Here is a 10,772-nt window from a genome sequence, read left to right as displayed (position 1 = left end):
ATGTGAGGGACTGAAAGAGTTAATGTCTCAAACATTGTGGCAGGGCAAGTTCTGCATAACAACAAACTGCAGGTGAGAAGCCAGTTAAAGCACAAACCCTGCATGACACCTAAGTAGCCTAATGAGTTCAAGTGCCCACCTGAAGGAGGAGCAAGGAGATGATAAAAGGACAGGAATTGAAGCCCCACATGCACGTGCCCTCCAGAACTGGACCTCTAGACTGGTGGGACCAATGCTGGACCCAGGGCTGGTGAAATCTTTCTTTTCTCTTTCTCTCTCTCTTTTTTTTCCCCCATAACCCCTACACCTCATCCCTTTAGACACAAAACCACTGACCAAGTCTGGGACTAGGAGCTGATCCAGCTGCCCCCAGGCTCCTCTCTGAGAAGGAGTCTAGAAAGCAAGGGGGTCCGCTCTGAACCTCATGACTCAATGGGAGACCTCTCCTTATTTTCTTCCCTGAACTGATACATATGGTTAGCAGGTGTTATATGGTTTACTGATGTAATTCCATGCCAATTCTTGTTGTGAGAAACCCTGCCACCTGCTGTTATGCCTTCCAAGTTCAGGTTGCTTCCACAATAAATAAAACGTTCAACTGATTGTTTGGTGTCACTTCACCTTAATTTAGCCCGAGGGAATTCTGAACTCACCACAACCCTTTCCTGCTCTTTCCAGCATGGGTTGTGACTTTTTTTTACATAGTCGGCAGGATTCCCTTGGTGTTGCTAAAGCAATCATTGGGACCAGGTCTCTGCTGTGGCCCCTCTCCAAGAGGAGTCATACACAAGGGGAGATAGTCATCAGAGGACTAATAAAGGGATCTGATCCCTATAATTGTGTGCTCATTATGGCCCCCTAGGAGGTACAACCATAGACTGTACCCCTCTCCTGGAGAGATTAGAGGGCTACAACGCCTGCCCCTCTTCCCCTTGGTATGACTTTGGTTTGTGCGGTTTTAGGAGCCGCTCTGGTGGCAGCACAACAGGACAAATGCATGGCCTGACAAACAGAAGGGGAGATGCTAAAATCCCTTCAAGATTTAGTGAAGGCTTTGCCGGAGCAATTGGAAAATGAGACATATGAAGTCTCTCCAATGAACTCACCACCGAATGAGTGACTAACCAGAGATTACATACTGCTTTGACGGAGGCTTTGGAGCAGAAAAGGGTATTAAGGGAGCAATTAGATGAAACCTGCTCCCAGATCGGTGTAGAAAATGTGGATGCAGACTCTGATAGGGAAAAAGAATCAAAATCATACCCTTTTGAAGACTTAGGACATATAAGGGAAATATTTTCTCTTGGGACAGGGGAAGCCACAATGTGACCTTTGATTAAGACCGAGACTGTGGATGGTGGTCAAGGAGGAGCCCAACAAGTTACCACATACATCATTCCCTGTTCCCCCACTGATTTGGCTAGAATTCAGGAAAAGTATTCCTGGGGACCCCGAGAAACAGAAACTGAATATGTGTGGAGAATATCCCCTATGGGGGATGACCATATCCTGCTAAGTGAGGATGAGGCAAGAGGATCTTGGGGACCAGGGGTTTTTCTAACTACAAATGACGATAGAGAGCCCTGGACCCTGACCCAAAGAGTAGCATATTGGGCAGGTGGACTGGTTCCTATGGAAAGGGGAGACCCCTTCTCGATTAAAGTGCCTATGGCGCATCACATTTTAGAAAGTATACAAAAAGCCGTGTGTCTCCAATTGATGCATGATCGATTCCTGGTTCCGTGACAGCTCTCCCCCATGCAATATGTGGCAGACCCCGAAAGGTTGCATCCTCTTATAAGGGGACTGCCTGATGTCTTGAAATTACATGCAATGCAGTTACAGGATTGCTTGAGAGCACCCTGACCCCGAAGAAGGGGAGGTCCTCCAGAGATTACATAACTCTGAGGTACACTGGTTTGAAACCATCAGCTGTTTGTGTTTTATCCGTAGGGTAACCTATAATGTGACTATAGTGTTTCCAAAATATTCTTAGGCAGAGGTAGGGAAGCCTAAACCCTAACATTTGACAGAGCTTTCTGGCATTACAAAATACACAGAGATTGTGACATTTTTCACTTTCTTTCACCTGTCTTGTATCAAATGAGCGTGAGTCTTGTCTTTAGTAAATAAAAGTTTAGGGGGGTCAAAGTTTCTTCTATAAAGTCCCACTGCTTACATAGATGTGCAATTCTTTCCTCTCTAATAGAGTGAGTATACTTTAATTTTGTTATAAAATATTGTATATACATTATATTGGCAGAAAGCTGTCTGCTGTAAAATGCCAACTTAAATTCTGAGCCAGAATGGAGTCCCTGCACAAAACACTTGTATTCTGTGACATAACAATGCTTCTGTTAAAACCGTTCATGTGAGGAAATAATGTCTGTGATAAAACTCATGTTCTTTACCACATGGCCCAGATACCTGGGATTTATACAGAATTCCTTTGGCAGTCGCACAAAAGAGCCAGTAGGTACCTAGTAGTAATCCAAACCTCAGTTTCCTTTTCCAGAAATTGCAGTCCTGATTTCTTGCCCAAGTTTGGAAGAGAAACTGAAGTGGCTTGTCCAAAAATAGTGGTCCTGCTAACTTTCCAGAATGTGGACATTAATCTTGTATTAATATATCCTGTTCAACAAGGGACCTTTACCATTGTGTAAGTAAGAGTACAATGTTTGGGTCTTTTTTAATATATTTTTGATGTATAGAAAAGTACTATCCTGAAGTAAACTAATTCATGTAATGGGAAGGAGATGTCTATTTTCCTCTTTCTTAGGAGCTTAGACATAAAGGCTTTTGAGTCCTGATATTTTAATGTATGAATCAAAACCTAGCATAGGAGAAAAATAAAAGGGTAATATTTGATAGTAAGGAACAACGCATAGGAAGTAAGGAAAAGTGTCTGGTTCTCCATAAAAACTTTATACTCCTGACTTGATTATGTATTGTTACATAGCTTGTGAGTAATTCTCTGACCACTTATAACTGTTTTCAAGAGATCTGGTAATATGTTAGATGCTTTCCAAGCTCTAATCTCATTTGGGGGAGTGACGTTCCTGGTACTCTGGGAATGTCCATTAGTCCTGTTAGTCCATGGGATGTGCAGGAGCATGAATGAGATATCGGAAGAAAAAGTGTTTTTGCTTTTCAGCGTCCTGAGAGGATGCGTTCTTTCTGATTTCCAACAGAAAAACACTAAGTGTATTACAGAAAGTCCAGAAAGGGTAAGAGCAGAAGAAACCAGCACGTCTAGGATTCCTCTGCTATAGCAGTCTCCTAGACTGGTCATTGTTATGAGACACTTCTATTACCTGCTCCCACACCTGCTGGAATGCTCATACTAAAGACTTCATAGGAGTCTATGGGATATAGTTTATAATAGCAATCAGCACCTGGAAACAATTAAGTGATTCACCTGACGGAATCACAATACCAGGTTAAGATTATTTATGTTTTCAGTGATTTCCTCCTCCTGCGTTTTATTCTCTTAATCCAGGATTAAATTCTAATTGTTGCTAAATCCTTGGAAAGCTCATCAGTTTGAATGGAAGTTTTAGGAAGCCAACATATCTGAGGTTTGAATGGAAGGTTTTAGGATGTGAATCTTACTACCTTGTAATTTCTGGATGTTTCTTGCAAGGCAAGCACAAATTAAACAAAAGGAATGAAGAGAGAATGCTTGCAGGCTCTGTTCTCAGACATGAGGGCAAAGGCAATGAAATGAAAGCACAGTGCCTTGGGTTTTGCTCTCATTTATGCTGCCTGCACACAATCTCATATGAACACACTAAGATAAAAGTCTGTGTTGTTTTGTTAGTTTGGATGTTGGAGCTGAGCATGTAAAGCAAAAGCATCGTCAAAAAAGAAACTCACACTTTTTTCAAAGTGATCAGAATCAATCTCTGCATAATTTGACACAGGAGAAGAATAGACAGAGTTAAGCAGGAAGTTTGCTTTGTTTTATAATTTTTGTATGAATGAACAGAACTTCACTGAAGCCAATGCACCTCTATCCAGCTACTGCCTGATCTGTGTAACCTGTAGCCCCACAAATACAGTTATTGCTAGTGCTAGTTACATGCCACAGGCTAATTACTAACACTGCAGTATTAAGGCATGTCAGGCTTGCTTTGCCTCAAATTGCCTTGGCCTGCCTGGAAATTTGTTTTAGCTTGCTTGGCTGTGACAACAATTTTTTTTAATTATCAAGTGACTATTTCCTGATTTGTTTTACTTGGTTTTTTATAATCAGGGGATATAACCACAATTTTTGTACAGCCAGGAGTAGCAAGTAGTTATTCTGTGTAGAAAGAAATATCTATGACACTGTCTTAATGTTGCAATGGAGGAGAATATAGGCCTGGCCTGGCAGTGGAGGGCTTGCCCATGACAACCCAGGGTGCAGGGGAGAGGGGTGCAGACATGGGGGGATAAGAAAAGAGGGCATAGGATATCAGTTCAGGGCTATGAACAGCTCGGCAGCGAACAGTTAAATGTAAACCTGGGAGTGGGGCAAAACTGGTTTATAGGTAGCAGAGAAAATAGGTAAGAAGTATACAACATATGTAAGATACTTTTTATATAGGACATTGCGCTGGTTTTGGCTGGGATAGAGTTCATTTTCTTCACAGTAGCTAGTACGGGGCTATGTTTTGGATTCATGCTGAAAGCAGTGTTGATAATGCCGAGATGTTTTTGTTATTGCTGAGCAGTGCTCACACAGAGCCAAGGCCTTTTCTGCTTCTCACCCCACCCCACCAGTGAGTTGGCTGGGGGGGGGCACAAGAAGTTGGGAGGGGACACAGCCAGGACAGCTGACCCCAACTGACCCAAGGGATATCCCAGACCATAGCACGTCATGCTTAGCATATAAAGCTGAGGGAAGAAGAAGGAAGGGGAGAAGTTCAGAGTGATGGCTTTTGTCTTCCCAGGTAACCGTTAAACGTGATGGAGCCCTGCTTTCCTGGAGATGGCTGAACACCTGCCTGCCCATGGGAAGTGGCAAATAAATTCCTTGGTTTGCTTTGCTCGTGTGCGTGGCTTTTGCTTTACCTATTAAAGTGCCTTTATCTCAACCCATGAGTTTTCTCACTTTTACTCTTCCAATTCTCTCCACCATCCTGACGTGGAGGGAGTGAGTGAGCAGCTGTGTGGTGCTTAGTTGCTGGCAGGGGTTAAACCACAACAGACATTCAGACATAATGTGGAGTTGCAGACCAAATAAAAAAAGCAAGGTGTAAAGTATGAAAGCAAATGTACAAAAATAGCCCCAAGTGGATCTTAGAAAGAGAAGGAAGAAATCAGCAGCTTCAACATCATGGTCCTCCCGGCAAAGAAGAGGGAGGAACCTCTACCACCACCATCATACTCCTCCCAGCAAAAAAGTAGGAAAACTGATGACTCCTTGTAACCATTCCCTCTCCCTGAAGCCAACAACCTGAAGACTTCAAGAGAAAGAGTGGAAGAGCAAGTATAACACCAGGGAGAAGGGTAGATGCTGGGAAGCGTGTGTTTTATTGAGTTATTATTGAGACTTTTTCCCATGTTAGTATTCTTTATTTCTTTCCTTTTGTCATAAATGAAATACAGTTTGAGTTGCCTTATGTTTCCCTCTTTTTTTCCTGCATAATTCCCTAATTTGTTGAATTTGCAATAGCTTGCTTAGTCCCTAGAATGCAACTTTAAGATTCTCCTGACATTAAAGTCCTGCTGCTACATGAAATGCTGGGTTTTTTTCTGGCTTTTCTTCAGAGAGTGATTTTTTCACGAGCCAGTGACAGTTCGTTCAGTGCACCTGCCTCTTATAGTGTACTGCAGAGTTTGGTAAGCAGAAAAAAACCCCAGCATATTTTGCCTTTTTGAACCAACACCTAAGGAATTAATTTCAGGTCCTCAAAAAAAAAAAAAAGTTTGTTCACAATAATTTGTAATAAAATGTCATTTACTATTAGCAACCAGCAAGCATGCTCTGTATTGAACGTATCTGACTGTGAAGGGTAGCTTGGGTTTTGATCCTGTTTGTAAGTGGTAGCATCTTCTTCAGTTTTCATGGTTCACAATATTTACAATGTCCATAAACCCTGAGATTGTGGGCATATGATACAATGCAAGCCCATATTTGGGGAAAATTATACTCTAGATGGGCTCCCCTCTCAACTGGAGCACTGAAGTGCTGCTGCAACACTGACATAAGTGTCCCACTGACAGAACACCAAGTCATCTACTGCTTTGAAGTAGGTTTGTCTAAACCTGCTACTATAATGAGCTCGCCAAGGATTACTGGAAAGCTTTTAAAGCCAAAAAGCCAAGTTTTGCTAGAGCTAGACCAGGAATTACAATAACATTTTTTTAATACAAAAAAATCAGTGCAACTCGTGAAGACAGTTTGGAAAGAAAAGTGCTTAAGTCTTGCACTCCCCCGTGCCACAGAGAGGCTCCTGCCTTCCAGCCAAATTTCCATTCTTTCTCAGTGGTTGCCAAGAGTTCCTGGTCCCCTCTCTTCCTTAGGAAACTCCTTCTATCATCTCAGGAGCAGGACTTCCCACTCTTCACTGCAGTCTCTCATGAACTGATTGAGCTGCCCAGAGGATTTTTAGTTTTCTTTAGCATCACCTAACCTACTCAGTGTAAGTTCAGCTCAGAGCAGGGAGTTTAAATAATAAAAAGTCTCAGCCACCTAATCTGCACAAAGCAGTTTTCCCTTCTTCTGAATCAACTTTCAGTGTGAAAGTAGCATATATATTTGAAGCTGCAAGATAGTCTGCTTTCATATTAGCATCAATCTAAACACAGTGTTCCCTGAGAAATTGTTAATTTCAAACTGTATCTTGCAGTAATAAGCACTACCAAGCATTTTTTCTGACAGGTAATTTTCTAGATCTGTCACAAGCTACAGAACAAAATTCCTCAGAGAAACATTAGCTTTCAAGATTGATGAGAATAAGATTAAAGTATGAAGCAGGGTAGGCTAAACTCCATTAAAATCATGGCAGAAGCATGGATTTTACAATATATTAATTATATGATGTAATCATTTTCTTAACTGAATTTGGTAAGTAACCTAACACAGGAGCTGAAATGTGGTTTGGACATTCAACGGGAGAATGCACCGAGTGCATTTATTTTCATGTCACAGCAAGGGCACAGTCTAGGGTTAAATGGGCATGTTTTGAAACATAGATGGTCGAGCATTTTTCATATTATGATCACTCTTTAATTTAAATATTTCAGATATGTTTTCCAGCTATAAAATTGGAGGTTGCTATGTTACCACTAGTTGAACCTCAGCAATGAAAGAGCAGATTCAGATCTGCTTTCTTACAGGTAAGCTATTCTAAGTGGCATGCAGCTAGCACAGTCATTCCCATTCATCCATTGACATGTTTTAAACATCACTGACCTGATCTGTTTATAGGATTTTTTTCTTTTAATTCAGTGGGCATTAGAAAAGACTCTGTGCAAATCATTTCAACACATGTATTTTCTTGGAAGCGGTGGACAAGTACATGATCTGATTTTGGAAAAATCATCTATTACTGATACGAAATGCATTTTCTGACTACCTTAGTGAAATCCGTATGCATAACTGATCATTGCATGATTATTCTTTGCAAGACTAAGTGATGTCTTGTTGGATATTGACAGTTTTTCTCATTTTATAGTGAATAGTCTCATGAAAAATGTGAAGTAGAAATGAAAATAATTTATTAAAAAAAAAAATCTATGTAGAGATGTTCCTAGTGATATAGCATTGGATTTGCCTTGAAATCCCCCAATACATATTTCTGTAAAATTTCACAAAATGTTATGCCTTCTAGAGACAAAACTGTATTTTTATTCCACAGAACCAATTTCTATCTGCTTTTGGTTTATTTTAACCCATCCCTTCTGCCTATTTTTCCTTTTGCCTCCTCCCTCTTTTGTCTTTTTCTTTAATCCATGTGTAACAGGTATCATGCACAAATAGTGCTGTGAAAACTTATGCTAGCTTTCTGACAAAATCGTTGTGAGTGAGCAGCTGCGTGGTGCTTAGTTGCCGGCTGGCGTTAAACCACAACGCTTTGGCAACTGCCAGATTCTTGGTGCTCCTCAGGGAAAACAGATGCTTGTTAGAAACATACTTCATATGTATTCTGTCACACACAAATTTTAATTCTTAGGACTTTTCTGTTACAATGTAATGGAAACAGTCAGTAAACTGAACTCTAATGTAACTATCCTGAGCATCTCAGGGCAGTTAATGCCGCTGTGATACTTGCCTTATTGTGCCGGTATATATGTCACTTTGAAAGTCTTTAGAGAGGTGGACAGGGATTAAAAGGCTGTTGCACATTTTTAGCAGCCCAAAGAGGGGCTACCTGCTGGCTTATATCCGCTCTAAATTGGCTTTGCCTGCCACCTCAGAGACCATTGGTTGGTTCGGAGCATCCATAAAATGGGCTTTATTAACCTGCCGTGTCATAGCCCAGCCATTTCATCACTCGCTTTAGTCAGGTATCCTGAGGTATCGGTGGTTTCAGAGGGTTTATTCCTTCATTAACCTGCCAGTAACAGCTGCATTAAACCCTCAAGTGCAGCCATGAGTATTAATTTCTCATATTCTTTTATACATAGCATAGAAGTTTCAGCTTCTGTTAGACTTGAAAACGTGGCTTACTGATGGTCTTAAAATCCAAATTCTGTTTTTACTTGCACCAGTGAGGTCATTAGATCTCAGCCGGCAGGGTGGTGTGCAGGGCTGACCCCAGCCTGCTGGTGCCGGTTCTGCCGTCCCTTCCTCGAAGGCGCGTGGAGAGCCGTTGGCGGGAGGACTGAAATGTCCGGCTCAGACGGGCGTTGCTGCGCACGGACAGGGCTCGCTCCCTCGCTCCTCCCGCTCCCAGACCCGCGTCAGCCGCACGATGGGGTGGGTGCGTGCCTGCTCCCCGCCTGACTTGGCAGGGGGTGGGTAAGGTCATCTGCCATCTGCTGAGAGAAAGCCCTTACGACCAGGTCGCCGGTACCGCCGCAGCCTGTCTTCCCGCAGCTGGCAGGAGATGGGTCGCACGGCTCTGCTCTACCTGGCGGGCAGGTCACAGCGGGGAGAAACGCACGCGTGAGAGGTTTGGGTGAGCAGCGGCAGTGTGTAGCAGGAGCTGCGGCACCAGTCTCCCAAGGCACATTCGCATTGCTTGTGTCCCTTCTGAGGAGCCAGCCTGTAGGTCCTATGTATTTGGGAAAGGGGCACTTGCGGGTCCTTTCATGTCCAAATTAGGATTTTTCACATGCCTTCCCACAGTCATAGCTATGTCGGACACAGCAATTACTCCCTACCACCACAGCATTTTAGTTTTCTTCTCCTTTTTATAGAACCGCCTGTAGCATATACTGCTCTAATCTTTTTAAAGCACTTTGCAAAGATAGTAGAGGCACTCGGGGATAATCTCTGTGAGGCCAGTAAATTGGTCACCACCGAAGCACTGAGAGACATGAAACGAGATGACTGTAATCTGCAGAGGGAGCCTTCCTCTCATTTGGAAGTACAGTGACCTGCAGACACATGAAACAAACCACAGGAGTTTGCAAAGCCTCTGTCCTTTATTGAAGGATGCCACCAGAGGGAGTAAGGAGAAAACTGCAGGCAGGCCAAGATAGCCACTCAGCGTAGTGTGTGAAGACCAGGGGGAAAAAAATCATGAAAAGGGATGCTTGACCATGGAGAACAGTTCATCCTGATTTTTTTTTTTTTTTCCTCCTTGATATCAAAAGGCGGGTTTGGTTTTTTGTTTTTTTTTTTTTAAATCTCATTATTATTGCAAGGCTTAGCAGAAGACTTTCTTACTGAAATGGAAACTTGAAGTGTCCGTGGAGCTGCGGTATTTATATGAAACCAAAAGAAATTTGCAGCTGGGAAAAGTCAAGATTCAAGTTCAGTTTATCAAGGCAAATAATACAATTTGCCTTTTATTGTAGCAAAAGGGAAATGATTATCATTGTTACTTTATTACTGTTTAAAGTGTTTATGCCTAAAGAGGTCACATGTATGTATATCATACAGTTTCCTTGAACTGCTTACATGAAAAGTACTCTCTGCTGGTTGTCCCTGTCCCTATTTAATCAAAGTCACAGGCACTGGCATTTGTGTGACAACAGATGCCAAACTCGGACTTGGACATCTAGGCCTGCGCCAAATGCCATGGAGAAACTGCTTGTGCATAAAGAGAAGTGGTTAGCAAGCGTGCCCTGCCACCTCAGCACGGCCTGTGGGGTAGGAGATCAGCACTCCCTATACTTGCCATGAGCGTGGCCCCTCCTGCGAGGTGGGGACCAGCACCCGCTTCCAGGACACCCGGTCCTGGCTGCACAGCAGGAGTGACCTGCATGGGGTGAGACGTGCCTCACCTCATCGCAGGAGGAAACTCATCGAGGAGCTGTTCTGTTCCCTCTCACAAGGCTGAGGGATCTTGCCCAGAGGCCTTGGACTTGTCCCACAAGCGGGCTGTTGGGTGGCTGATTCATTTTCAGTGCGAGTAGAGGGAGCATGGACCAGGTAGACAGTTTTTGTCCAGCGTTAAGTGTCATCGTTTTCCACATCTTTCTCTTGGTAGGTGATGAAATACACTCCAATGAAGACAGGAGCATCCATGGACAGAGGCTTTGTGATGGACTCTCAGCTGAGGACCTCTTCTTGGATGCAGGTTCCTTGTCCTGAGGAGCAGGTGATATTGCTGGGCTTTGTTGTGGGCCTTCTTGAGCATTTGTGAATGTCCCTGAGCGCTGCCTTCAGGCAC

This window comes from Aquila chrysaetos, chromosome 13 (assembly GCF_900496995.4).
Source record: "Aquila chrysaetos chrysaetos chromosome 13, bAquChr1.4, whole genome shotgun sequence".
Taxonomy (NCBI): domain Eukaryota; kingdom Metazoa; phylum Chordata; class Aves; order Accipitriformes; family Accipitridae; genus Aquila; species Aquila chrysaetos.
Note: the sequence above shows the minus strand (reverse complement) of the source record.